The following is a 27277-nucleotide window of genomic DNA, read 5'->3' as shown; positions in this document are numbered from 1 at the left end:
ATACGTCTCCGCGTGTACAACCTGCGCTCGAAACAAGACCCCAAACCAGCCACCCTCGGGTCCGCTTCATCCCTTACCCACGCCTACCAGACCATGGTCCCATGTTTCTCTGGATTTTGTGCCGGGGGGCTCCCGTTGAGGGGGGGGTACTGTCATGGTCCCTGTGCCTCACCAGCTGATTCTGTATTAGGCAACATGTTTTCTCTCTCTCTCTCTCTCCTGCCGGGGCGATGCTCATTATGGGCTCCCGCCCCTGGCCCACGCACCTGCTGCCGATCGGGATAATCACAAGGCCGATTTAAGACAGCAGCACTGTGTCACTCGTCGCTGGATCGTTGAGTTATCAGCGTCAGTCGCTCAGTAGATTGTAAATAAGGATCTGTGAGTTCGTTCCGTCTGTTCGCCTCTAACTATAATCTCTGTGTACAGATCTATCCCAGACCTTTCCCTGCCTGCCTGTCATCCCGTGGACGAGTGAGTGGATGGTGTTTCCCCAGTGTGGGGAGTGAAGAGAGAGAGCCTTTGGAGGACGTCAGATTCCCATCTTTTCCCTCACATACCCCGGAACCCTGGACCCCCCTCCCCTCCCTCCAGCACTTTGTAAATAGCATCACCTGGTGTCGTTGTGTAAATAAAATCTGTAAATCCTGTAAGGAGTCCCGGTCTGCACCTGAGTCCGTTAACTGAAACCTGACACTAGAATTGAGTACTAGAGTATCTTAGAACTTAGGAAGGAATAGCTTAAAAGAAAAGCAAACAGGGTCTGTTGTGGAAGTTTTCCATTTAAATAAAGCCTGCAGACGAGCGGTAGCTAACATTCTTTAATCAAACACACAAAGAACAGACAACCAAGCTTGTGGAAAGCCTACATGACCGTGGGGCAGACGGTTAGCAGAGTCTCTCTGAGCTTAGCATGGCTCTCAGTTAAATACCTTCTCCAGGAACAAAAGGCAGTACACAGCTGTTTCACACCTTAAGGTTCACACTCCCTTGCTAACTCCCAGAGTCCTCAAAGAAACAAAAGACTTCCTGTGGAGTTGTCTGCTTCCCCCAACTTCCTTACTAGACCCCAACCATTTGTCTTTCTGTATGAGTGTGAGACTTGTTAAAATCCAGTGGCACCAAGGCATCTTTAATCATCCCCACAATCTAAGCTCTCACATGCAAATGGAAACAACAATGATACAGAGGAAAGGCCTTCTCCAGAGTGTCAAAGTACTTTGCATGGCAAAGTGAAGCAGCATTAGGTGGTCATTCTCAGTCACGGTCCTGGTGTCTGTGCCATCTACAGAGTCATAATTCCAACGCTGATCTCCCCTTGCACTGTCACCTTTGGAGCTTGGCACGCTCTCCCCATCCCTCGATTTCTGTTCCAACGCGGCTGTAGATTAGGAGCAGAGCAAGTCGTACACTCCTGTAGTCTTCCTCAACGTCAACGTAGAAACTCTTTCACTTTATTTTAAGATTTTGTTGTTCAAAATCTCCTCATGACAATCTTTTGAAGGCCCAGTGGTGCAGCCCGCTGTCGTTTGTCAGTTGTCCTGGAGATGGTTCCTGCTTCTCACTGTTCCTCTTGAAGCCTTCTCTCCTGGTCATGGTCTGCCTCTGCGCCTCAGCCAATCCTTCTATATATCTCATGTCACGGTCTCTGCAATTTAAAAATAAAAGCTTCCCCGGAAAACCCTCTTTTGCCCCATGTCAGCTTAGCACAAATAGACATGCGCAATAAAGTTGTGCATTGTCTCTTAAAAATTCCCAGGGCTTCTCCCCTGGAGTAGTTTCACTCCAGGCCCTGTCGTAAGAAAAAAAATTAGCCAGTGGTGTGTCCTGCTGTAAATCATGTGATTAGATCCCACGATTAACCTTCTGCTGTGGAAAAAGTGATGTAGATGTTAGCGCAGCGCATCTGTATGCACACTTTCTCACATTTGCATTGTAAACAATACAAGGTCATGAATAACACACCCCTGGTAAATTCACAAAGACACAGAAAGTGGCAATTAAAAGGTTAAGTCAGCACGGCCCAAAAGCCCATGCAACCTGTTGCTGTCACCTTTCTGCTCATGTAAAAAGAAACATACATACATACATACATCCACCCTTTTGTCACTCTGGGTGGAGGTGCCGTCAGTCAAGCTTTGGTCAGCCAGTCAGTCCCCCATTTTTTATTTGCTGACAGTAGAACCTCTCGTGACGCAATAAGTTTCTACTGCCAGCAATGACGCCATTTCAAAAAAGAAATTTTTTTTAGACTGGATTACCTCGCTGAATCCTTTTTGGCAGGGACTTGTTTTCTGATTGTCCCAAATAAGTGGCTTTCTCCTGAGCCCATTTTAATTTTGGAGAAACTCACTTGTGATTGATCAACATGTTGTGTAGCGCTTTCGATTCTGATCTTGCAGGCCTGCTTGAAAAAGAGAAAATTGCCAAACAAAAAATCTCAGTGCACTGTTAAAAATCAAAAAAAATATGAAGGCCTCTTTTTAGGAGTCGTCAAAGCATACTCTGTTAGAATGATAGATCAAAAATTGGCAGGTTCAAAGTGGTACCAAAAGAAAATGCATCAGCCAAGTAAATCTCACAAACATTCATCCACCAGTCACACCTCACACAACAGCAATATTCTATTAGATGATGCGTTTTTTCCATGTAACCAGATGTGTGTCATGTTAAGACCTCCCCCACACATCAGAAACAAGAAACTCAATAATCTATTAGTCTCCACTCATCTGACCCTCCTGCAGCATTCTGTTCATCCCTGCAATGATTCAATCATTTTTGCCCAAAATAATACTAGTTCACTAGTCTATGTATCACTTCTTAACCTACTAAGTGAACCGGACAAGATGATGGTAACAGAAATGCATGCTTAAAATACTATTTGGTCTTCATGAGCTTCATTGCATGTGTGTTTGTGTTAGTAGGATTAATGCATTTTTCTGTGTAATTTTTGTGTACCTCTCCTCTTTGCGGTGCTCCAGACACTTTTCAATTCTCCACGCAAGGCAGTTGTTTTTTCTTCCCAGTTTCCTAAACCCAAACTTCATTCCCATACTAAAAAAGCCTTCCTCCATGTTCTCCCCTGCTCCTTCCACTGTGGTCTCATCTCATCTCCCCCCCTTGCAGCAGTCCAGTGAGAGTCAGTTGTCTTTCAGCTTTGTCCTGTGTTTTCCACTGTCTCATCTTGCCATTTTGCTCCAAAAGTTGCAAATGTCCAACTCAGGCAGTCTTTTCACAGTCCATTCACATACAGTGAAGTTGCAGCTTGTTGGAAATCCACATCCATCCATCCAGTCATGATGATTTTTCTCCTTGCTGCCGCGGTCTTGCACAGCTGCTGCTGCTGGACCTTTTCTTCACTGCTCAGGATACTGCTGTGAGCTCTTGAGATCCATCTCGTTGTTCTGGAACTGCATTTCTTGTCTTCAGGGAGATTCTTGGAGCTTGTGTTCTCAGGGTGACAAACACATGGAAGTTAAGTTGTAAAACAATTCAGCCAAAACTTGGCTTGAGTGTTTCTAATGATGTTAACCTATAATTTTCTTCTGACTGCTGCACGTGGAAAATTGATCCAGGTCTGCTCTTCACCTGCAAGTGACACACTGAGACATTTTGATCATTCTTCTCACTGCTTAAAACAACACATCTCCTCTCTCTGGTTTTGAATTCCCCTTTTTTAAAAACCCAGAAAGATTGTAGTTGTTCTACATTGAAAAACACCAAACCCTCTTCCTATTTTTTTTTTCCTTTTTTTGCGTATTTTCATCAACAAGTCTGCTAAAAAAGAAATTTTTGTGTGTCCACCCTAGGGGAGCTGGTGGCCTGCAGTACCACCCTCTCCCTCTAGTTGGAAACAACTTTTACACACATTTCTACACTCCTCTCTTTTTATTTATTTATTTTTTGTCCTTGTTTTTGTTCCCCATTTTCAACATGTTGAACCCCATTTTTCACTGTTTTTACACACACATCAACTTTTCCCACACAACCATTCTCTGCAATCTTACACACCACACATTTACTCAGTTCTTACCATACAGTCACGCACTGAGTTTCGTCTCTGGCCGCAGCCGCCTCTCGAGCCGCTAATCCAGCTGACTGCCTTACTGGATCTATATCCCATTTTACTACACGAGGCGTGCCCCGTGAGGTCCTTGCCTTCTACAGACCAAGGAACGAACACCGCCACTCTGCGCACTGTAGTACGCAGAAATGGACTCCGACAGTGTACCCGAACCACTGTCCCTGTGACGTACTTGGACCGAACACAGGTCTGGGCCGGCTTCTCCCCAACAGCGCGCTCGAGCCAATGTCCTTGTGATGGACCGTACCCAACACAAGCCTGGGGCTTCAAACCGCCAGGATTTTTCCCTCCGGAGACTCGAACTCCGGGTCCGCAGGCGTTCCCCCCCCCCCTTTTCCCGGCCAGACAAAAACTCTCCATGACTGTATACAAAGTTAGCTACAACTCACCCATCTGTAGGAGTCCCCTCAAAGTTGATGGTCTCGGTGGTGGCTGAAACACACGGCTCCGTGACTCCTCCATTTCCTTTGCTTCAACAGCCGGTAGGACAAAGCCTAACCCTAGCATGGCTCTCAGTTAAATACCTTCTCCAGGAACAAAAGGCAGTACACAGCTGTTTCACACCTTAAGGTTCTGTTAGGATGCCTGGGTCATTGACCCAGGGTATTTGAGTTTATTATATTATTTATACTTTTTAGTCTTTGGTTTCTTTGAGTTCTGTCTTATGGTTTATGTCTCTGTCTTCTTTAGTTGCTCTGTCTCCCCTATCACCTGTATCCCCTTGTCTAGTTCGCGTCTCTGTGTATCCTTAGTTCCTATATCCCCGTGTTCAGTCAGTGTTTGTGTCTGCCCTGGTCCCACGTCTCTGTTCCCTCTGTAGTGCCTGCATGTGAGTCTGTGTTATGTGTTTCCTGTTTTACTTTGAAGGTCTCTGTCTTATCTCAGTGTGTTCAGTTTACGCTTCCTTTTGTCTCGTCAGTTCTGATTTGCTCCAGCTGTGTTTCCCTCCTGTTATTCATTCCCTGATTGCTCCTTCTGTGTATTTAAGCCCTGTGTTTCTCTGTGTCCGTGTTGCGATCTACCGTTTATTTGCTGTGTGTTTTTGCCAGTCCACCGGTGTTAGTTTATTTGAGTTTTTTTTTGCAGTTATGTTATGTTTGTGTTCAGCATTAAAGCTGTTTTGGTTTAAGTTTGTCTTTGGAGTCTGCATCTTGGGTCCTATCCCTGTCCGCACACAGCCATCACCTAACAGAAGATCGCGACCGGAACATGGACCCTGCAGACTCCTTTTCCTCGGGGTTCAACGGCGAGATGAGGCGGATGGTGAGTCTGCTCGACCGCATTGTCCAGTCACGGGATCTACGGACTATGGCAGTTGGGCTGAATGCAGTGGATGCCATCATTCGCCATAACCCTCAGCTGTTTCAGTTTGCTAAGGACACTAAGTTGGACGACACCATTACTGCCTGGAGAGAGCAAGTCAAGGCTGGTGAGCTTGCTCTCTCACTCTCTACATCTTCCCCACCGTTACCCCAGGACAACACACACTCTCCTTCTGTCTCAACATTGCCATGGACTTCCTCTCCCTCCCCACACCAGCTGGGTTCTCGTTCACCTACCTTTTTTCTGGCAGCTATGTGGTCAGAGGATGAGGAGGAGGTCTCTTTTTCTCCACCGGTTCCTGTTTCCTCATCCCGAAGGAAACGGCGTTCTGGCCGCCGCCACAACAGAACTGTTGAGCATTCTGACTCTGGACATTCTGACATCACACCCACTTCATCTGTTCTGCAAACTGGTTCCGGAGGGTCCGAGGGGCCCGTTCAGCCACCTGTCTCCGCTGGAGGGTCCGAGGGGCCCGTTCAGCCACCTGTCTCTGCTGGAGGGTCCGAGGGGCCCGTTCAGCCACCTGTCTCTGCTGGAGGGTCCGAGGGGCCCGTTCAGCCACCTGTCTCCGCTGGAGGGTCCGAGGGGCCCGTTCAGCCACCTGTCTCCGCTGGAGGGTCCGAGGCACCGCTTCAGCCGTCTCTTCCTGCTGGAGGGTCCGAGGGGCCCGTTCAGCCTCCCGTCTCCGCTGGAGGGTCCGAGGGGCCCGTTCAGCCACCCGTCTCCGCTGGAGGGTCCGGGAGGACCCAGCCAGCACGTCCCAGTGTCTGCTGATGGTTCTGGCGAGTCCGCACACAGCCATCACCTAACAGGTTCACACTCCCTTGCTACCTCCCAGAGTCCTCAAAGAGACAAAAGACTTCCTGTGGAGTTGTCTGCTTCCCCCAACTTCCTTACTAGACCCCAACCATTTGTCTTAATGTATGAGTGTGAGACTTGTTAAAATCCAGTGGCACCAAGGCATTATACAATAAAATAATGTGATTAAAAGAAATTCCTATACAGGTCACTCGTTTTTGACTTGTTTTATGGAAATTTATTGGGATTCTGGGACATTTTAAGGGTTCTGGATGCCCAGATATCTGTATTATTATTCAGTGTCAGACAAAGTTGCACCACTTTGATTGAAGGTTGTTCCTCTTTGAAGTTGCAATGGCTGGAATGGAATTAAAAGTTAGCCTGGAACCTTTGGCTTCATGCAGAGACACACCGTCCACACAGTTTCAGACTTTTTTTTTTTTTCTTCATTTACTGCATAAATGAATAACAGTCAATGGCAGGGTAATACAAATTGGTTACTAGCTCAAACCTATGAGGCACATGACTTTCCCTATACACACAAAAACAAAACAAAAAACCCCAAAAGCCCCACAAAAAACTTTTTTTAATCAGTTTGTTTTTACGTTTTATATATATATATATATATATATATATACATACAGATAATTACATAAACCGTATATGTTACCCATATGAACTAAATAACTAAAACTACCAGAAATGCATGGCACATATACTATTTCATTTACATTTCTAATACGTGGTACACAAATATTCGGCACTAATTCTTCACTTGGTGCCAGCTAACCCATCATAGTCTGTGTAAGTGTTGAGCATTTTTTTCAGTGATAAAAAAATGTGGCTGTCTGGGAGTGAAACATCTTTTATTCATTACACAGGCAGACTGACAGTATAGCCTCACAGGTTTGAGGTGCCTGGTTGAGCAGTCCTGTAATCTACTGAAAATAAAATTCACTGGATGCTACAGCATTGTCAGGTTTTCTGACTGTTAATTGCATTGTCAGATACCCCCAGCGTATCGGAGACTTTCAAAGTGCCTTTTACATATACAAAGATTGTAACCGCAAGTCACCAGTGTGATTTGCATCATCTTTTCCTTCTAGTGCATGTACTCTTTAGGGTGTTACTGAATTAAAAGTCCTTGAAATGTCATAGCTGCAGTGTCTTCGGGTGATGGGTCCCAGATGTTTTTTACGCTGGAGCATTACAGAGTAAATCTGAACATTACTACCTTACTCAGGAACACAAAAACACGTGCACATAGATAAAACTCCTTGTTATCTTATTTTTTATTTATTCAAAGGGGTTTTATGCTCTTAATGGCATGACCCCCTGTAGACTTTATCTATCTATCTATCTATCTATCTATCTATCTATCTATCTATCTATCTATCTATCTATGGTATAGCTCAACTAGATAAATACAAATGTATGTAGGTGTGTAGGTAGCTGGGTGACATCCACACAATTACTTTGTTTTAACAGGTTGTCAGATCAAAAACAATTAGTCGTTTGCATCTGTCCTTTTGACACTCACAATACTAAGATCAACACTCTCGACTCATTAAGTCGTTAGTGTTAACAATATCTTTTTACTCAAACGAACAGCTTCAGGTCTCTGTTAGAGCAGCAGAGCATGACGATCTGAACAAAATGTAACACAGCATCTGCCATATAATGGATGCTGTGATTTGAAATGGCCCACAGCATGCATTTTTTAGCATGTATGCCCCAGATTCCCACTGACCATTGCAATATTACTGATCCAAATTCAAATGTATCCATAGTCACATTCAGATTCCAGCCTTGTAGTGTCGAATAAGAATTCTGCTTTTCTGCAGAGAACCAATACATGTTCATTGTACAAACAATAAGCCTATTTTGGTCTACGTCACAATACCCTGGCAACTACTGCATGCTTTGCAATGCAATATGTTGAGAAATGATTTTGTGCCCATTTTTGCTCCTTTTAGATGAAATAATTTTCTGATTCTATAAACATTTCTTAGGTCTGAGCTACACAGGCCAAGAGACCAGTCAGTGAGCCCTGGCAACTACCAGTCATTAGGGAAAAGATATTTGTTGTCTGACTGGTTGGTGGTTGGTGGAGGTACTCAGTCGGTGGAATAGATTGCAAAGAGGTATACGGTGCTTCAGCTCATTGCTACCATCTTATTTGCTTGCAGGTTGTCATGGTCAGTGACAACCTACTAGCGAGATGCTGGCTTATCTGAAAAAAACTTTCCAACTGCTTGTCGAATCTTAGTGAAATTGTGAAAAGTATAATACAAACCAGAAATGGAAACCATCCACTTTCAAAGTAAAAGTTGTAACTAATGCCAGCATACCCTAATGAAGATTCAAAGGGATGAAGTCTGTTAACAAGAATAGCATGAAAATACACACATCATTGCCTCAAAATTAAACCTTAATTAGAATCGACTCTTTCTGCCACGCATCCCATTCCACATTCAACATCTCCAAATACTCCAATATAGCTGTGTTGAAAAATAATTTTAGTGAAAAAAAGTGAAGAATATACAAGGGATTTTATCCCGCGCATTCTCAATATGTATTCTTTTAAATCTGAGGTCACAGTCTTGCTGTGGATGAGAGGGAGAAAGTTAAGCTGATGCTCCAGCAAGAACTCTACTTCTTATTCTCTCAGGGTTTACTGAGTGAGAGCTGTAGCAATTTTTATTCTGATAGGAAGAAAGTGTGTGAGGACCGAAGGGCAAAATCAAATAAAAGTGTTTGATCTCCCCACCAGCTGATTTACATTTGCAGAGCACATCCCTAATCTGCCCATTTATAACCACCAAATAAACGAACAAAGACACAGAAAGAAACTGACCTGAAGCCAGTGAAGTCCAGTGTATATATGTATATATGTATATACCTATCTTTCTGTCTCTGTTCATTATATATTTAGACTGAATGTATTTATTTCTGTTTGCATACTTGTCTCTATTTCTTTCGCTTTCAGCATCTGTCCCGTCACTTTCTGTTGAACTGAGTCTTCTCTCAAGTTCTCTCCCTCCATCTCACAGTCTCTGTTCTCATCTCCCTTAAGGGTCTCCATCTTATCTCTGAGATAAGCTGCACTACTGCAAAAATGCATTGGTCTTCATCTCTGTCTGTATTCCTATCTTCTGGGTTTATTGAGGCACATTTGGGAGGATGGATGCAGTTTAATGAAGCATTCTCTATGTGGATATGTTTGAGTGTGTGCCTGTGTGTGTAGTGCCAAATTACTTTTTACTTACTCGAAAAATGAAGGAGGGGCACACCTCCTGCACACTTGACAACATTATAAACCTCCATGGTCTCTGAACCATGAGGGCCCTTTGGACTCGACATCAAATAGTTTGCTGTTCAAGGAATTTATTCAGAATTTCTTAATGTAGTAGATATCCCTTGTGTGTTACCCGTATGAGATGCCCCAAAACATGCTGCACATCCAAAGTGTAAAAATTTATTTTAATTCCCCATTACTTTGTTGCCGTTCTCTGCATAAATAAAAGCAAAACAAATAAGCAAAAATCAAACAGACAAAATCCTATTTTGTTGGCTATATTCATGCATACTGTAAGATCTTCTCATTCATCACCACTGTCTCTCTTTTCCATAGCGAACACACATATAAGGCACCCGCCCCCACACACACACACACACACACACACACACACACACACACACACACACACACACACACACACACACACACACACTCTCTCGCTGTGTCTGTTCACCCCACTGGCACAGGTGGTCTGCTCCTCACCTCACGAGAAGCCCGCCTAGCCTTATTGCCTGTGCGTTTTCCCATGAGCTTCTATGTTACCATTCTGAGCGAGACAAGAAGGAACTACAGTTCAAAACCTGATCTCTTCTGTTCAACTGCAGCTCGCTACCATCTGGCTGCCCGACATTGCGTGGCATTACAATGATGCGTGCAGATGTAGGGGAAATCTGTTTGCCTCCAACTGCTGGTTGTTTGGTTTTTAAAGATGGCAGACTGGCAGATGTTAATGGTATGCATGTATGCACATACACCGCAGTATATATAATGGCCCTGTATTTCCAGTGGCGCATTTTTCATCAGGTGTAGGCCTCAGCTGTTGCTGTAATGTGTCTTGTGTGTTATGATTTATTGGTGAATGGCTGTGTGTTTTTGCTGAATCGGCAACTGTACTACAGTGCCAGCTACTGATTTTTATAACAATGTGTTTACAACAGGGATACAGGAAAGAAATGAGGGAAATAAGGAATCTGAGAATGGGAATATTTCTTTACTGTAAAAATGATACAGCGATTGTTCGGTGGGTTTTTGTGCATTTACCTTTCTGTAGAAGAGACAGAAGGAGAGAGAGAGGTTTCTTTTTTACTTCAGTGAATCATAGATGATGGTGGAAAAATATTAGGGCTAGAGAGGGCTAGAAGATCTTTGAAAAGCCTGCACAGTAGGAATATGCACAAATCGGTTTTATAGGCAGTCATATAAATGTTTCGCTCTGAAAATATTATTTTATATTATCCACAAGTAAGGATTGTTTCATCTGATGGTGGGAATGGAAAGGAGCCCCACTTTCCCTATTACAAGTCAGTGTTCCATCAAATAGATTTTGAAGCTGTAATTTTAAGGTAGAATAGTTGCATAATGTTGCTATGAAGAAGGCACAAAGTATGTGAAAATGTTTATAAATGTGTTTAGAACTGATATAGAGACTGAATTAACTTCAAACATTGGGAAAACAGTGGGCAGCTGCCATTTCTAAAAGCCCCACAATCATTGTGTCAGATTTATGTGTAATAATGTGATTTACTGGATCACAAGGTCTTGCAGAAATAACATTTATTATGCATAAAGAGTAAGACTCAGATTAAAGTGATCACAGATTATTATTATATAATCTTCTTTACCATCATTCTTACTACTATTGTTGCTATTTTTGTTGTTGTTATGTTAAATCTTAAATGAAATCTATGTTGCAAATAGTGAGCAGTGAATTGATCAAAGTATTCAGTATACTGTTAAAAGTAATGTCTTTAACCAAATGTTAGACATAACATAATTGTAACAATGAAGGCTCTCTGCTATATATTACAAAAAACCCCATGGGTAGGACTTTCTTGAGTTTTAAAAAATATTTAATGAATACTAGCGCTTTACTCTGCATCATGGTCAAGGTCGAAAATAGAATTCATGTAATACAGAGTCTGTGATCAATAACCTGAGAATCCAGGATAAATGGTGAAATGTTATGGCTATAAAACAAAGAGGCAGTTGTATTGACACGACCATCCATACTACTCTACTAACTGTCTGTCAAGTGGAGAGATTGTTCTACCTTTGTTGTGTATTCTTGTTTTCTATGAAAGCAATTTGAGTTATGTGGAATTTATTTATAATAATACCTCTTTCCCTTTAAAGTATCTTTGAGAAGTTTAGAGGTTGTGTTTTTGCGCTGTAGTGCAGAGACATTTGGAAAAATACTTTGGGAAAAATATGCTGGTGAAAAAAACAGCTGGAGTGTACAAGACTACAATTATGTAATAAGACAACAAAAATGAAAACGACCATCGTGCACATCATGTTCATACTCCATCAAAAATAACAGATAAGGATGCATAGTTGTTTTAACATGCATCCTTATCTGTAAAAACACAAACAATGGCACACAGCTTTTCAGTATTTCATATTTTCATTTTAAAATCTCTCTGTACAAGGGGCGAAGCTAAAAATCAATATGGAATACCTGAATGAAGCTGTCATTGCTCAGGGACACTTCCAGAAATCAGTGTCTTTGAACAAGTTGACCATGTCATCCAGAAATTCAGGTTAAAGATCTATCGTGAAGAAGCCATACGTGAATGTGATGCAGAATTACTGTCACCTTCAGTGAACCAAATGAATTTAAACTCTACTGAGACAAAGTGAAAAACCATTCTGTAATCAGACAAATTAAGATTTTAAATTCTTTTGAGAAAACATGGATATTATGTCCTCTGGACTAAAGGATAGTAAGTGAGTAAAGTAAAATTTATTTATATAGCACTTTTTAAGACAAGAAGCTATTACAAAGTGCTTCACATGAGAATGTAAAAGCATATCAAATGAACAATATAACAAATAAAGGAAGCATATCAAATAAAGCAACATATTGCATGAACATTACCCAAATGTCTTTCTAAGCAGATGTCCTTTAAGCTGTTTTTAGAAAGGAACAATCTGGTGTACTCAATATATACTCAATCAGTGCTCAGTTCAAAAATTTCAAAAAACCTGCATTTATGATGGCTGCTTATGGAATTGGCAGCTTGCGAATATGTAAAGGCACCATCAATTCGTAAGAGTATATACAGTTTTTTGGGGCAAGATGTATACAGGTTTAGAAAATGTTAAACCACAGTATTGTTTTATAGTAGAAGAGTCTGAGTGTTAAACTGGCCTGCCTACAGTCTAGATCTGAAAACATTTCACACATTATAACATGAAAAATATAAAAGCCCAGGAGCCTTGAGCAGCATTTCAGACACATTAATGGTAAAACTGAACACATGTTACTCATGTTTATAAATGCACTTTTCCCAAACATGCTGGGAGGTTCTTTCTAGCCAGTCCAAACATGCTACACAAACCTATAAAGAATTTACAGAGCTTGTCTTGGGAAAGCAAATGTGAAACAGCTGCCAAACAGGACAGGCTTAAAAACAAACAAACAAACAAACAAACAAAAAATATGCTACACAAAGAAGTTATAGATGTATTTTTATATATTATTTTTATATATTATTAAAGTAGTATGATACTACTTATTCATTATTAATCATATTTACTTTTGGAATATTTGTAATAAACTGTTAATGCTCTTAAAATATCTAAAAATGTTAATTAATTTTGGGATGTGAGAGAAAATGGTGGTTAACTTAAAGGAGTTAAAACAAATTACACCATGTATATTATATTAGGCTTTTTCTTCAAGTCTTTGTGTCTTCTCTCAGTAAACCAGTGGAAGGTTGAGTTAGGAAACACCGCATATGTCTTAGTGTATATGAGTTGTATGACGTGTAATTTTGCATTTTTTGCACTCAAGTATGAGTATGCTTTAGGTCGGTTATCTAGAGACTGTTGATTTTATGATTAGCACTGTGAAACATCACAAAGGACATAAAAAATTATATTCATAAAATGTTAAAAAAAAAAAAGTAGCTCCGTGGACACACAGTGCTTCATGGAAGCAGTATGTCCTTATTGGGTACTGAAAATACTCCAGCAAATAGTCCAGATAAGGAGATTGTTGGAAGAGACACATATTGATTTTCAATAAGAAACTTCTGAAGCTTTTAAGATATTACTTTCACAATTAGGGCATCAGAATTGTGCCATTAAGTTAAGTGTTGCTTTACACCTACTGTATTTTCATTATTTGGCATTTTGATGACAGTGGGGTAAACTGTCCTAGGCACTATTTTTAACTCTTCCCTTTGCTTCACAGGCGAGAAGTCTGCTAACTCAAACATAGTTTAGGATTCTTTTCATGTCTGTTTGGTTTCATTAAGCCACTCAGAAATCTTGCTGTGTAAATGGAACACTGGCTCATATCTTGTTTATGTAAAAACTAAACAATAAGAATGTATTCTAATGTGTTTTGGGCCATCACTGCCATTTGTAAGCAGAAATCTCCATCACAGCATGCAACAAATATGAATACAAAATGCCATTTTAAAATGTGTTGGCTTATTTCACATTGACAAACATTAAAAGTTTGACTTTTAAATCACAAGTGTTGTTAATAATTATAATAATTATTGTCTGCATATCAATGTGTAAGTTTTAGCACAATGCTAGCTTCCTGGCTAAATGTTACAGCCAACACTGGGAGCTTAGCAGCAAAGATCATCATGCTTGTCCTGTTTTTAATCTCTTTTCAGGATTTAGGAAGCAGGTAGATGGTGGATGTGTTCAGGGAGAGGTGAATATGAACCTTTTAAAGAGCAAATGGCATTAAGATGTAAACTATTTCTCTTTTAAGAAGATACTGATATGCTAGTTTCAGTTCGGCATTGTATCAATACAAAGATCTTGTCTTATATTAGTAAGCTTTTAGGAAATGAAGGCTAAGAAACTATTGCAGACATTTCTGACAAACTCAGTGTAAAATGTAAAATTTATTACAGACTTTGTTTATTCACTATTTCCGTTTATAGAACTAACTGATATGTTTGTAGAGGAGCAGGGCTGAGTGTCCCTGAAAGAAGTACAGCTTAATGAGAATGGCATTCTGATGAAGATGCTTTTTCACCCTCTACCCTGTGAGGATGTAATAAACATTTGCGTTTAGCTAACAATACCTGTAGAATTGAGTAGGAAAACTATATGGACCTATTTCATTTTAAGAAATAAACAGTGAATATGTAAGATCCTTGAATTTCGCAATGGAAACCAATTGGAATTTTTTGATGCACTGTCTTTCATACAATTAGAAACACCTATAGAGGAGTTAGACCTTTACAGTGATATGATTTGTTAGTAACCATGTTACTATTTACCGGTATGGTGCAGCAGCGTGAGCAGCTGGATCTGTGCAGGCATTCCTGCAACTGGTCAAAGTGATTGAAGCTGGCATTTCAGCATCTGGTTAATGTGAAATTTGTGCAATCTTGCCAAGGCCAACATACGAGTACATACCAATCCAATTTCCCACTGGATGAATAGTAAGACCTTTCGGTGGAGCCAGTAGAAATTCTTTATTATCTCTTGCCCTTTGCTTTGCAATTTAGGAGCCATACTAAATAAATGAATATATATATATATATATATGAATATATATATATATATATATATATATATATATATATATAAAAACACCCAGCACGCCCCTGCGGGCGGTTTATCCTTCAAGCTCGGGTCCTCTACCAGAGGCCTGGGAGCTTGAGGGTCCTGCGCAGTATCTTAGCTGTTCCCAGGACTGCGCTCTTCTGGACAGAGATCTCCGATGTTGTTCCCGGGATCTGCTGGAGCCACTCGCCTTGCTTGGGAGTCACCGCAACATATGAATTGGTGATTTAAATCACCAATTCATATGTTGGTGATTTAAATATATAATGCGAAATTTTAATATATATATATATATATATATATATATATATATATATATATATATATATATATATATATATATATATATATATATATATATATATTAAAATTTCGCGTTATATATTTAAATCACCAATTTATATATTTAGATTAACTTTTTATTTTATGTTTTTCCGCCAAAAAATTATGGGTGAGCACTAAGTAATTTGCTTTTTTTAAAAAATTTTTAGGATTTTAAAAAAATTGTATTAAATGCTGTATATCAGGACAACATTGTACTGTCAACTGCAAGTACACATCCAGCTCCCTTTTCCTCAGCAGCATGTATACTAAACCAACAATGAACTTATTCTCCTTTTGATAAAGGGTGATTCACCCCCCTTCAGGAGGACAAAAAAAATGCATTCGTCAATTCATTTCAGCAGTAATGTTTTTAAAAACCATTCCCGGGTGTCGTTTTGAAACTGACTACTTGTAAAAAAAAGACATATCTCTTTGAAGACTTCTTGAGAGGTTTGCAGCATAAAAGACTGCCACGTTCTTTATAAATGTCATACATTAAGAGACAGGGATAGCAAAAGCATTTTTGAGAGGTGCTTCTTAATCAGAGCACTGTCCTGCTTAAAGGAAGGGATAAGGGATTGAATAACAGTATAGGCTTGCAACAGGGGTTGTCTGCCTCCTCCCCTCTAGATGATGAGCAGACTAATGACTTTGGTCTCTGCACTTAATTTTAACATTGAATAATGAGGTGAGAAATTGAGTCATGGTGGAGCAGTAAGTGCTGACTTGTTGACATTTCATTGCACTGTTTTGACATAGACTAACTGCAGTGAGGCTTATTATTTATTGGGGATCTTTCAAGATTTTTATAACAGTCTTTGATTGCTCTATGCATTTTATCTGCACATCTTGGGGTGTTGGTATTAAAAAATTCTACGATTAGTCAGAAAGTAAGTAAATGACTGTAATTTGGCATTTTAATTAAATAACTACTTAAAAAAAGGGAAATTTGAAAATTCATGGAAAACAACAATAATTATGTTTAGCATTAAAAATATATACGTTTGATTAACAAGCTTATATCTGCTTGTTGAGTAACCATCAAAGAAACATAAAAAATGATTTAGGTAATTACCAGTAGGACAGCTGTGGCATAAATGTGGTGGTCTAGCTGATTAATTGGTTACGTTTAATTTTATATATGTAACATATTAAAATAATGATGTTAAAATTATTATATAATAGTAATAATAATTATGATTATATATTATTAAGAACCGTTTCATATATATAAATTTGGCAATTACTGTAGCAAAAATATGAGGTTAGAAGAAACATTTACCAATGAGAAAAATCACACCAGGCACCAACATAAATTTTAACCCCAAATTTGTCTGCACAACTCTATCTTAATTCCTGAATAATAGCCTTATTCCCCAAAACATATTGTAATTATTACTGTATCCCTTGAAAAAAATTAAACATTCCTTATTCAAGTTGCTACACTGCAGCTGTTGCAGCTATCTGGCACATCCAACCAGGCAGAGCCGGTTAAAACCCTTCAGAAAGATTCATGAAAGTATAAACTCCAGGCAAACTCCTCCTGAGGGCCTTTAAATGGCTCTGTGTGTTTCAGGATGCGTTAATATGTAAATTATGGACAATTTTATATTTCTTAATAACAGCCTGGGGATCAGTAAGAGGCAGATCCTGGGTGGATCGCTATCTGAGCAGCAGTGTTTCAATAATCTACTTTAGCAATTTCCACTAGCCACAATACACATACCATTTCATAACATGAAAGCCACAGGATTACACTAAAAAAGACACACTTCTTTAAGTGAGTCTTCTCTATGAAGACAGAAAACAACACAAGTCTCATAGGAGTTTACGAAGGCTGTGCGGGAATAGATAGTCATTTATTTACATCTTTACAATGGCAGCTCCATAATCTCACAAGTACATTTATGGACTTTAACAATGCCATAATACTCAGTTAGACTGCATTGCTTGTCAGGGAGGAGAATGACTGAGCTAGCTTAGATAGTGCTTTTCAGCGGGCAGTTGCAATGTTGGTCAGTGAAAATTAAAGTCCCCCCTGAGATGCACAACTACTAATCAGTGGGGCAAAAAAATCCATCTGCCATCTGCTCTCACACTGTGTGTGGAGGAAAACTGTGTATCTATCTGTTTAAATGGTTAGAACATGTTTTCCTGCTTTGCTACTGGATACTGAAGTAAGCAGAAAAAAACAAAGAGGCAAAACAACAAATGCGCCAGCAACAAAACACTTCGCATTACATTCGTCTGAGCAATATCCCTCTACTGCATGGCTTTTAAATTTTTGGGGAAAAAAATATTTCTCCATATTTTGGAGGAGCTTTATGGTCCCTAATAATATATCAATCATAAAATTTGACACCCTGCCCCCCCCCCCAAACAGATATTGGTTTGTTGCTTCAAGGTAACACTGTGCGACAATGGTAGTAACATGCCAAGTTTTTTCTATAATAAGTTGTATTAGTACAACAAGGATGAACAAATAAATACACAACAAATAAACAATGGAAATATTTCACAGAACGATAAAACTTATTGTCCTTATTATCCTGACTCTACCCATCACAAGTCCCTGCCTGAACCTTATCCTAACCCTGACTCAAGCATTCACCCTAAAATTGAATGATTTACCTTGCAATTTGTCCCCATAAAGTAGGCGAGACCTCACAATGTGAGTGTGTAAACAAATTTGTGTCCCTACAACAATAAGTAATACACGACCACACACACACACAGCAAAATTGGTATGGCCCGGATCAGGCCCACACAATGTGCTTACACATGGCCCACATACCGCAAAGAATGACGGCCCTTTGGTGGCCCAGACCTGGTTTGCCAGAGGTGGCCCACACATGGGCCAGCACAAGGCCAGTTTTAGACACACTGGTGGTCCTGTGCTGGCCCATGTGTGGATTACCTCTGTCAGAAGTGCCAGCTTGATGCTAGATCTGGGCCAGACCTGTTTTCTGTAGGCCTGGGCCACATAAACCAAGCCACAATCAAGCCAGATATGGCATGCCATCACATGGACAGTGCCATGTATGCCAGGCCTGGCCCATATCTGGATGACATGCGTCTTATCATGCCAGAAGTCAGCCAGCAGTGCCAACTTGATACCAGATCCTGGCCAGACCTGCTTGCTATGTGGGCACAAACACACACACAGACACAGTTACTTTACCAACTGACCCCTGAGCTCCTAAGTGTCCCGCAAACCCCATTCAGGGATCCACTCCTCTACTTCAATGTCACTCCCTGAAAGCTCACTGTCCTCACTTTCTGAGGACAGAAAGTGCACATTCCCTTGGTTTCCTTTCATAAAAGGTATTTACATCCATGTCCTGTAATTATGAGTAGATTGTAAAGTAATGCACACAAACACATCTCTACACACATATGCAAATGCATTATATTGCCTGAAAAAAATTGGGCTAACTGCGCAGTGTTGCCTTGAGGCAACGAAAGAAAATTAACAGTTTTACTGTATAAATAAATAAATAAGTAGAACAAACAATCAAATATGCTTCTTAACATATTCATGCACATACAAATATTTTTTAATATACATTTATTTCACTATAAACATGTAAAATAGTGATCTTTATCTTGCCTCTTAATGGAGATGTCTCTCATATAGTGCAGCTTGCAGAAAGGGGTCCTCCCCCCAAAAAATGAAAGTCACACCATCTTCAACTCATCATTTTATTGGAAAGAGGTGTGTGTGGTAGCATTATTTGAAAAAAAAAAGTGTTGGTTTTTTTTGAAGGGCCAGTGTAAGGCTTGAAAATGTGGTTTGTTGCCTCAGGGCAACACTATGCTGTAGAGTGATATGCCTGTAACTTTTTACTTTGGGGGGCAAATATTAAATGAACTAAAGATGCTATAAAAGTAGTATGCATTCAGCCTTATTAGGGGGCAGAGAAAGTCTGCCTTCATTTCAAACTAAAAATCAGGAGAAACTTTCCAACTAGAATTTTTTAACATTTTCTTACCAAAGTGTTGCCATGGGCTAAGATCTTGACAACTTCACTGCATAACTAGAGGTACAAGTTTCACACCTGTAAGGTATGAATTGCTACATGTTAACAATCATTTTTCTTCTGTTGTACATCAGACCACATTTGTGTCCAAGGTGACACCTCCTTTGCAAAAAGAAAAAAAAATCAAGGAAGCAGCACTCTTCTTGTCTGCTCAATTCATTTTGTATAAAAAGTCTTTAATGTCATACTGGTAATCATCCGGCTCAAAAGGTAGATTTGAAACACCTGTCTAGACCCCCTGATGAAATACCAGGGGCTGGATTCATAATTGATGTGTACTCATAAATGCTTGAAATATTTTAACAGATAAACACAAAATAAACATAAAATTTAATAGGAACAGTGTGTTTTTGTGCGGGAGTGCTTAATGCAAAATTATGATTATTAATAAAAAATACCTCAATTTTAATGCATAAGGCCTGATATGGTGAAAAAAAAGTGAAGAGTTACAAAAAGTTATATAAAACAGAACAGGTCTTACAGATCTTGCATTTTATGTCACTATTTTTTCCCTGCACACACACACAGCCCTATTAAAAATTTTTAGAGGTTAGCTTTTTAATGTTCATTTGACCCTAAATCTATACAGTTTATGTATCTGCCCCAAGGTATCCAGGATTGGTAAGATAGTTCCTACTCATTATCTAAGAAGTAAAAAAATATATATCAGAAGCTGCTAATGTATAACAATTTAATCACATGGCAAAAGTACCTCATTATTCCTACCTGTATGGTAGCTTCCAGCTAAATCAGGTCCAAATCCTTGAACAGGGTTATGCCTTGAAGTGTATCCTTTTTTATGATAAATCTTTGATTTTTTGTCATCTTCTGAGTGAACAACAAAAAAGTCCTTCATTAACCAGACTGAGCCAGGGGTGGGAAGGGGAGATGGAGGGTTGGATAGAAGATTACAGAGCTGTAGATTGAACCACACACTTTTAACTCGAAACAGCAAAACAGCAGAGGAAAATCAAGAAGAAGAAGAAGCGTTTGAAGTGACACTTGTGACTTCTTTGAGGCTGGTCTCTTGTCCAAATGAAAAAAAGAAAAAAACCCTAGAATTTATGATTAAATATGGCCCATTAATTTCCGCGTTTGATGATAGAGTTTAGCCTACAACATAGGAATGTGGATTCAGAGAAGTGCACTGTAGGTATACAGTATGTCTCCTTCCAGCAAGCTACTAAACTTTTAAAAGAAAATGGTCTGATTAAAAAGTTATCAGTGAAGAGCACATTGCTGCCAAGTGAAAGAACATGAAGTCTACAGAGCCATGCCAGAAATCCTTTGCTTCTGCACTTTTCCAAACAGATTAGCATGTTGGCGCCATCACTGAGGAAATATTGGCCTCTGGAATCATTAAAGGTAGTCAGATCATGTAATATAAACCATTCAACCATTCTAACAACAGCATTTTCTGAATGATGATTCACCGGTAAACAAACTTTTTTTAGCCATACCTCGCTTCTCACTTCTTGGTGGAGATTGAAACCCGACAGTCTTTTTTAACTGATCTGGCACTAAGCCCCTACTCCCTCAGGTACTGCTGCTCACCCTGTCAAACTTGAAATTGTAGTGCAGCATGTACATTACAAGGATTGTAAAGAAAGTGGTGACAATTAAAATTCTCTATAATCTCTTGAATAATGACTCATTTGCTTAAAGCAAAATTTGGCCTATCGATTCTTAACGGTGTGATCTCAAAGAATATATAAGTCATATATATTTTTATAGGTTCCCTGACTACTTCTGGTACCATAACTTTGCAGTTTGTAATACCTGAAGCTAAAGACTCATACCAGGTTTCTAAAAAAAAAAGGCTAGTCATTCATATGGAAGGTAATTTGCAGCCTGTACCACACATCGCCTTTCCAAGACTATTGTCAGAAACAAAAACTGTCATTGTTCATGACTATGTTGCGATTTCAGAATCTGGGAGCCAGAACAGAGGGTACATGGCCAATACTTGCTGGGAAAATTAAAAAAGAGGCAAACGTTTGTATTCATACTCAATTAAGGCCTTCTTGTTTCTGACCAGTGCTGTTTACCTCATATTTAATTTCATTGTCTAAGTCAGGAGTCTAGCAGTCCACACGATTTTGTTGTGAAAATGATGAGGAAGCCTATAAAGATATTTACTGTATTAATAAAAAGAAAGACAGCAGAAATATGATAAATAAAGGATAAAAAAAGAAACACAGTATACCCATTGCTCAGCTGGCTTATGGACCTGGAGGGGCTATTGCCATCAACTGACGATACCCAGTGGACTTTCAGTTGATAAATGGTACTTCCCAGAGGCTGCTGGTAATCTCATATGTACAACTTGGTATTGCAGCATTGCTTCAAGTCATTAGTGGTAGGATTAAGTGCTCACTCTGAGGTTTAATTGACATGGGATGGACTGGCTATACTGAACATTACGTGTCCTCAGAGTAGTTTTATTTCAGCCCCAAGTGATAGGTAGCTGAGAGATCTACCTTTCCTGTGGTGATTTCACATTTTCATCATCTATTTCATTAAGAAACAGCCAAATTGTTGAAATGGATGGTTTTGCCCAGTTGGTCCATACTGTATGTTTCCAGAATAAGAACACTAGGTATTCAGTAATAGCCGTCTTTTTTCAGGACTGGCCTGCAGCCTAAATATTATTCATTTTTTGTTTACTTTTCATTTGTTGCGAGGAGGCTGTGAAACCTTTTTTCTATTTTGGTAGAGCGGTTACATGCAACACATTTAACTGCTCCATAACAGGAAATTTCCCGAAAATGCTTTTGCGTACCATAAATGTGTGTTTTGTTGTTTTAATTGATACACTGCAACACTATAGCAAATGTGTGATAAATATAATATATATTGCATATAGCATAGCAGTCCAAACTGTTTATTTTGTGTATATTTAATATGACCAGTATTCAGCTGTAACTGCCATTACACACACATAATAAGTAATGAAATGCAGAAAAAAAGACTGCTCTTTTATGAAGAAATATCTTACAAACATCTGATTATCTGCTTTCACAGTTTCAAGGATAAAACCCTCGAGGTTAAACATCGAAAGCATGAATATACATACTTAAACATTAATAAAGAAAACAATCTAAATTTAGTGAAAGAGTGTTACTGAAATAAGCCCCGAGATATCAACGTTGAGCATAACAGTTAAATAAACCTAATTCATGAGACTGGCAGTATTTTAAATATTCACAACCTTTGTGTGAGTTACCATGCTCTAATAGGGGCTGAAATGCTGAAAAAGACAGACAAACAAGATTGCCAGTTTGGATAGCTATTAGAGACAGACATCCTTGTACGACTTCACATTTTGGCCCTTAGAGGGAGAAAATAGCATCTACTGACAATGTTTACCCACAGGCTATCCTGATCTAATCAAGAGCTGAAAAACGTAGAAGTAAATGAAAACGCCACAAATCTTGTACCGCACCAGTGCTTTGCCACTGCTGTTTTAAATAGATCAATTGCCTCGGCTCACATTGTCAGGCCCTTAATATCCTCCCCACAGGCTTGTGGTTTAGCTCTTTAGTCCCATAAAAACAGACTTGATGGATGGCTTTGCAGCACTCTGACAGAGGCAAGGGAATCCCCAAACTGCTCCTGCTCTCCACACTCAACCCTGCTCTCTCCACCACCACCAATCCATCCACCCTCCCGGAGCCAGTTGGCAGGCTGTTGTGCAGAGTTTTGTCAGCCTCCGTTTGCTCTTTTGTTTGATTGAATCATAAGTTCACTGTATTCAAGGGTACTAGCATGGGTCAGTCTGACTGAGGGAAAAAGTTTATCTGTTGCAGATGTGTGGTTTGTGGCCAAGAGGCACAGGGGAGAGAAACAAAGGCAGAAAAACACAGCTAGAGGAGAAAAAACCCCAAACAAAAATAATAATAAAAAATAGACAGAGAACTTGTGTCATGTTAGTCATCCGAGCTAAGATGTGCTTGTGGATCAGGTGACCCTGAATGATCCCTGTTACAGTTTTGCTTATACAGGCTGCTGGGAGACTTCCCACGTTGCACTGAGCTTTTCATCTCCACTCCCCTCTAGTCTTGCCTCATGTGTTTTTATGCCACTACTGCATACCATTAACGTTTGACTGCTCTCTTCCTTAGTTTCTCTATGCACTCCGTCCCCCCGCCAAACATGTCACAGCAGATTGCAGCTCCTCCCTGAGCGAAGCGATATCTCTGTGAGATATTGCTTCCTGTTCAAAGGGAGTTCTGCCTTCCCACCATCTCCAATTGTCACTCACATTGTCAAAGATCACCTCTTTATTTATCAGCAGTGGTCTGGGAAACATTGTTCATCCATCTGGAGATCTTAAGCAAAAGGCTAATATCAGCTGTTTGCTGCATACGAATCTTCAGTTGGTCCTCTAGATAATGTATTACCAAGCAGGAGAACAAACTGACACAGACACAGATTGATAGAGAGAGAGAGAGAGAGAGATAAGAGTCAAATGAAGCTTTGTAAGGTTAATTTGTATGGAAGAAATCTCCCAATGAGTAACAGTGGCCATACTAAACTGAGACATTTGTATCCGTTGACTCTGTCATGCTGTGCTCAAGTTGGGGCGATTAAACTTCATCAGGTTGGGACAGATGAAAGCTGTTTAAGCCACAGTTTGAAAAATAACTGGGAACAGAAGTGTGTTTGAATGTAGTTTGGGTGTGACATTACTCAATGTAGGACACATTACTCTACACCCACCAGTCAACATGAAGTATTGAAACAATTGCCTAACGGGGGAAAATCTACAGGCTTTTACTTTTAAAGGAAATTGCAAATACACTATTAATAAAATAACATAGATTTTCTCTCTCTTTTAAGACAGTGAAAAAAGACGTAACGTGGAAGGTACCTATCATTCTGAGAAATTCATAACCTTAATGAATATCTTATGCATTTAGAATAGTCTCGCAGAAACGAAAGACTGAAAGAATGTGGGGCTTTTTACACAAAAGCTTTCACAAAGGTAAAGCCAAAGGTAGTTTGAGGACATTTTATAGGATGCAGATGAAACAGATTTTAAAGTGACAAAACATGTATTCTTTCTCATCTCACATTCACAAATCATCATAATTGATAGTCTTTTTTTTCCCATTTATGTTATTTTAGTTTCATTTTTCACAAGCTATAAAGCAACAGAAAACTTAAATGTCTTTCTTGAGCAGTTTTTCCATTTCCCTAACATGGCAAAGCTACTGGTGTTGTGTGTAATGCACAGGGGGTCAAGGGGAGCAAAATATCCCGCTGAGACCTGATGATTACTTCACAAGATATGTAAGCAGCAGCCTAAGGTGGCGATTCACCTGGTTACCGCTTCGGTGTGCATTTTGAATGCCAGTATCTTTGAAAATAAGAACAAATCTCATAGCACTGAAATGGGATGCTTCACTGATTATCATTCAGTGTTTTTCTTTCTTTCTTATTATCATCTCAGAATTTCAGTATCTGCCCCTTAGCAGAAATTTTTAATTGTTCAACCAAATGATTCTAATTGGCCTTTGTGTGTTCAGAGCCTTCAAAGTGAGCTAATGTTTCCTTTCCCCTGTTCCCCCACATGTCCAAACTCTCAAACAAGTCCCGTGTGTCATTTACTATTTAAGGTATATTAAATGCATCAGACTGTGGGGTGTATTGATTATTTAAAAGCACCACAGGATGAAATAGATGTGCCAGCAGTGAGAAGGAGCAGAGGGTGAGCTGCATAAAACAACCAATTATGTCAGTCCTCACCCTCCGCTGCTGGTCTGCACTGTGCACGGGAATTATAGCTATTTAAAACATTGCACAAAAAGCAATGCAGACCCCGGTGGAATATTAATGTTTTCTGGAATATTATGTTCAAATGTAACCCTTTCTCTTACAGTTATTGTCCTCAATTTCTGCTGTTTCTAAGAATGAATAGAAGGTCAGCGAAGGGACTCTGGGATTTTTAGATGTATTTTTTTCACTGCCCAAGGCATTTTTTAGGGCGGCCTTTCGATTTTTGGTGGACTTCTCCCACACACTTGTCACTGGGAATGTTCAGGTGCAGAAATTTGATGGTGGCACAAACTGGATGAAAAAGTACAACATAAAACTTTGAAACACAACAAGCAAGCAAGCAGAAGTGTCTCAGTCTGTATGGCTTGACACATAGAAAAAGTCATCTGGAAAAAGTGGAAAGGAAATACAAAATAAATATTGCAGTTACCATTGCCAGCGGTCACAGTGGCAGAGTGTCGAAAGGAAATGTTGACAAAGGATGTTCAACTGAAGCGTTAGCCATTTTTTCACCCTTGAACTCCTGGCTATGTGATCTCTCAGGAGCTGCTGCCAGTGGGCACTGGTGCAGCAGCGGCTGTGTTCTGCTTCCTGGACTGAAGTGAACAGGAGAACGTTAGGGATGTGATGCTGCTGGACTATCAGGCCTGCACACAGCACTGCCTTTGACGGCCTGTTGTGTGACTACTGGCATCACTACACAGACAGAGTACCATCAGCAGATGTACAGGCACACACACTACATGGCACAGCACAAAGTCACAGTGTAAAATCACTTTGTAGTCAGTGTGCATCGCACCCTAGAGGTATGCCTGTGTATGTATGTGTGTGCGTGTATGAAATGCTGTGTGCCCCTGGGCTTGTGGGTGCTGAGGGGGAAGGTTAAGCTGGTGCCAGATGTTGCAAGACACTGCTCCAATAAAGTCCCCAGTGTGAGCACAGAGGATTATGAAAAGGGCTTTGATGACAGTTATGTTGTTTTGTTTACTCTTGTCTTCCAAGGTTGTGAACTTTTGTTAAGACAAAATGCAAACAAAAGAACAGAAACTAATACCATTTATCTGCTTGTGAAAAAGAGTGCATGGGGCTATTTTTTTTTCCAGCTTTTAAAACAACCGGTGTAAATTACTTTACTGTTAGGCAGCTGGATAATGTAAAAAGCCCATGCAATCTCCATATTTACATGCACACAGTGAATATCAACATTTCTTGTATTAGTTACTATTGTGATTTTTATCATTATCCAGCAGAGCCCTCAAAAATATTGTTACAATGGGGGAAATAATTGTTTGATCCCCTGCTGAATTCCTAATTTTGCTCACTTACAAAGAAATTAAAAATCTCTCATTTTTATAGTAGTTTAATTTTGATGGTGAGAAACAGAATATCAACCAAAAATCCTAAAAAAACCCCACATTACATAGAAGTTAAAAATGAATTTCCATGCAAATGTGCCATACAGATTACAGTAATCAGTAATGTAATCAGTCAGTCAATGACAGATACTCCTAATCTCAATTTATGTGTATAAAGCATACGTAACCACAGAATAAATTTCTGCTATTTCAACGTCTCTGCAACCATCGGCAAGATCAAAAAGCTCTAAAAGGATGTCAGGGACAAGATGGTAGTCCTGCACAAGACCATGACCAAGAAGCTTGATGAGAGGTTAAAAATTGTTGTTGTGATTATCCTGAAATGACAGATCAATCATCTGCTTGAGTTTTCTCTGTTGTCTTTATCTTACAATATAAAGTGCCTTGCTGTGAGAATTGAGCTAAATTGAATTGAACTGAACTGAACATGCATCAATTGTCCTCGGTCTGGAGTTCCATGCAAGATCGTGAGAAAGGTGGTGGATCAGTCCAAACTACGTTGGAGGAGCTTGTTAATGATCTGAAGGCAGTTGAGTCTGCAGTCACCAAGAACACCACTGGTAGTGGATTGAAATCTTTCGGCACCTGTAAGGTCCCTCTGCTCAAGAAGGCACATTTACAATCTTTTGCCGGTGAACATCTAAATATCTTATTCAGAGAAGGCTTGGGAGAAAACATTGTACTCTGCTGAAAAACCAAATTTGAGCTA

The sequence above is a fragment of the Rhamphochromis longiceps genome, linkage group LG5 (assembly GCF_057381845.1).
Source record: "Rhamphochromis longiceps isolate RC_006_pf linkage group LG5, R_longiceps_female_GT1.1, whole genome shotgun sequence".
In the NCBI taxonomy this organism is placed as follows: domain Eukaryota; kingdom Metazoa; phylum Chordata; class Actinopteri; order Cichliformes; family Cichlidae; genus Rhamphochromis; species Rhamphochromis longiceps.
Note: the sequence above shows the minus strand (reverse complement) of the source record.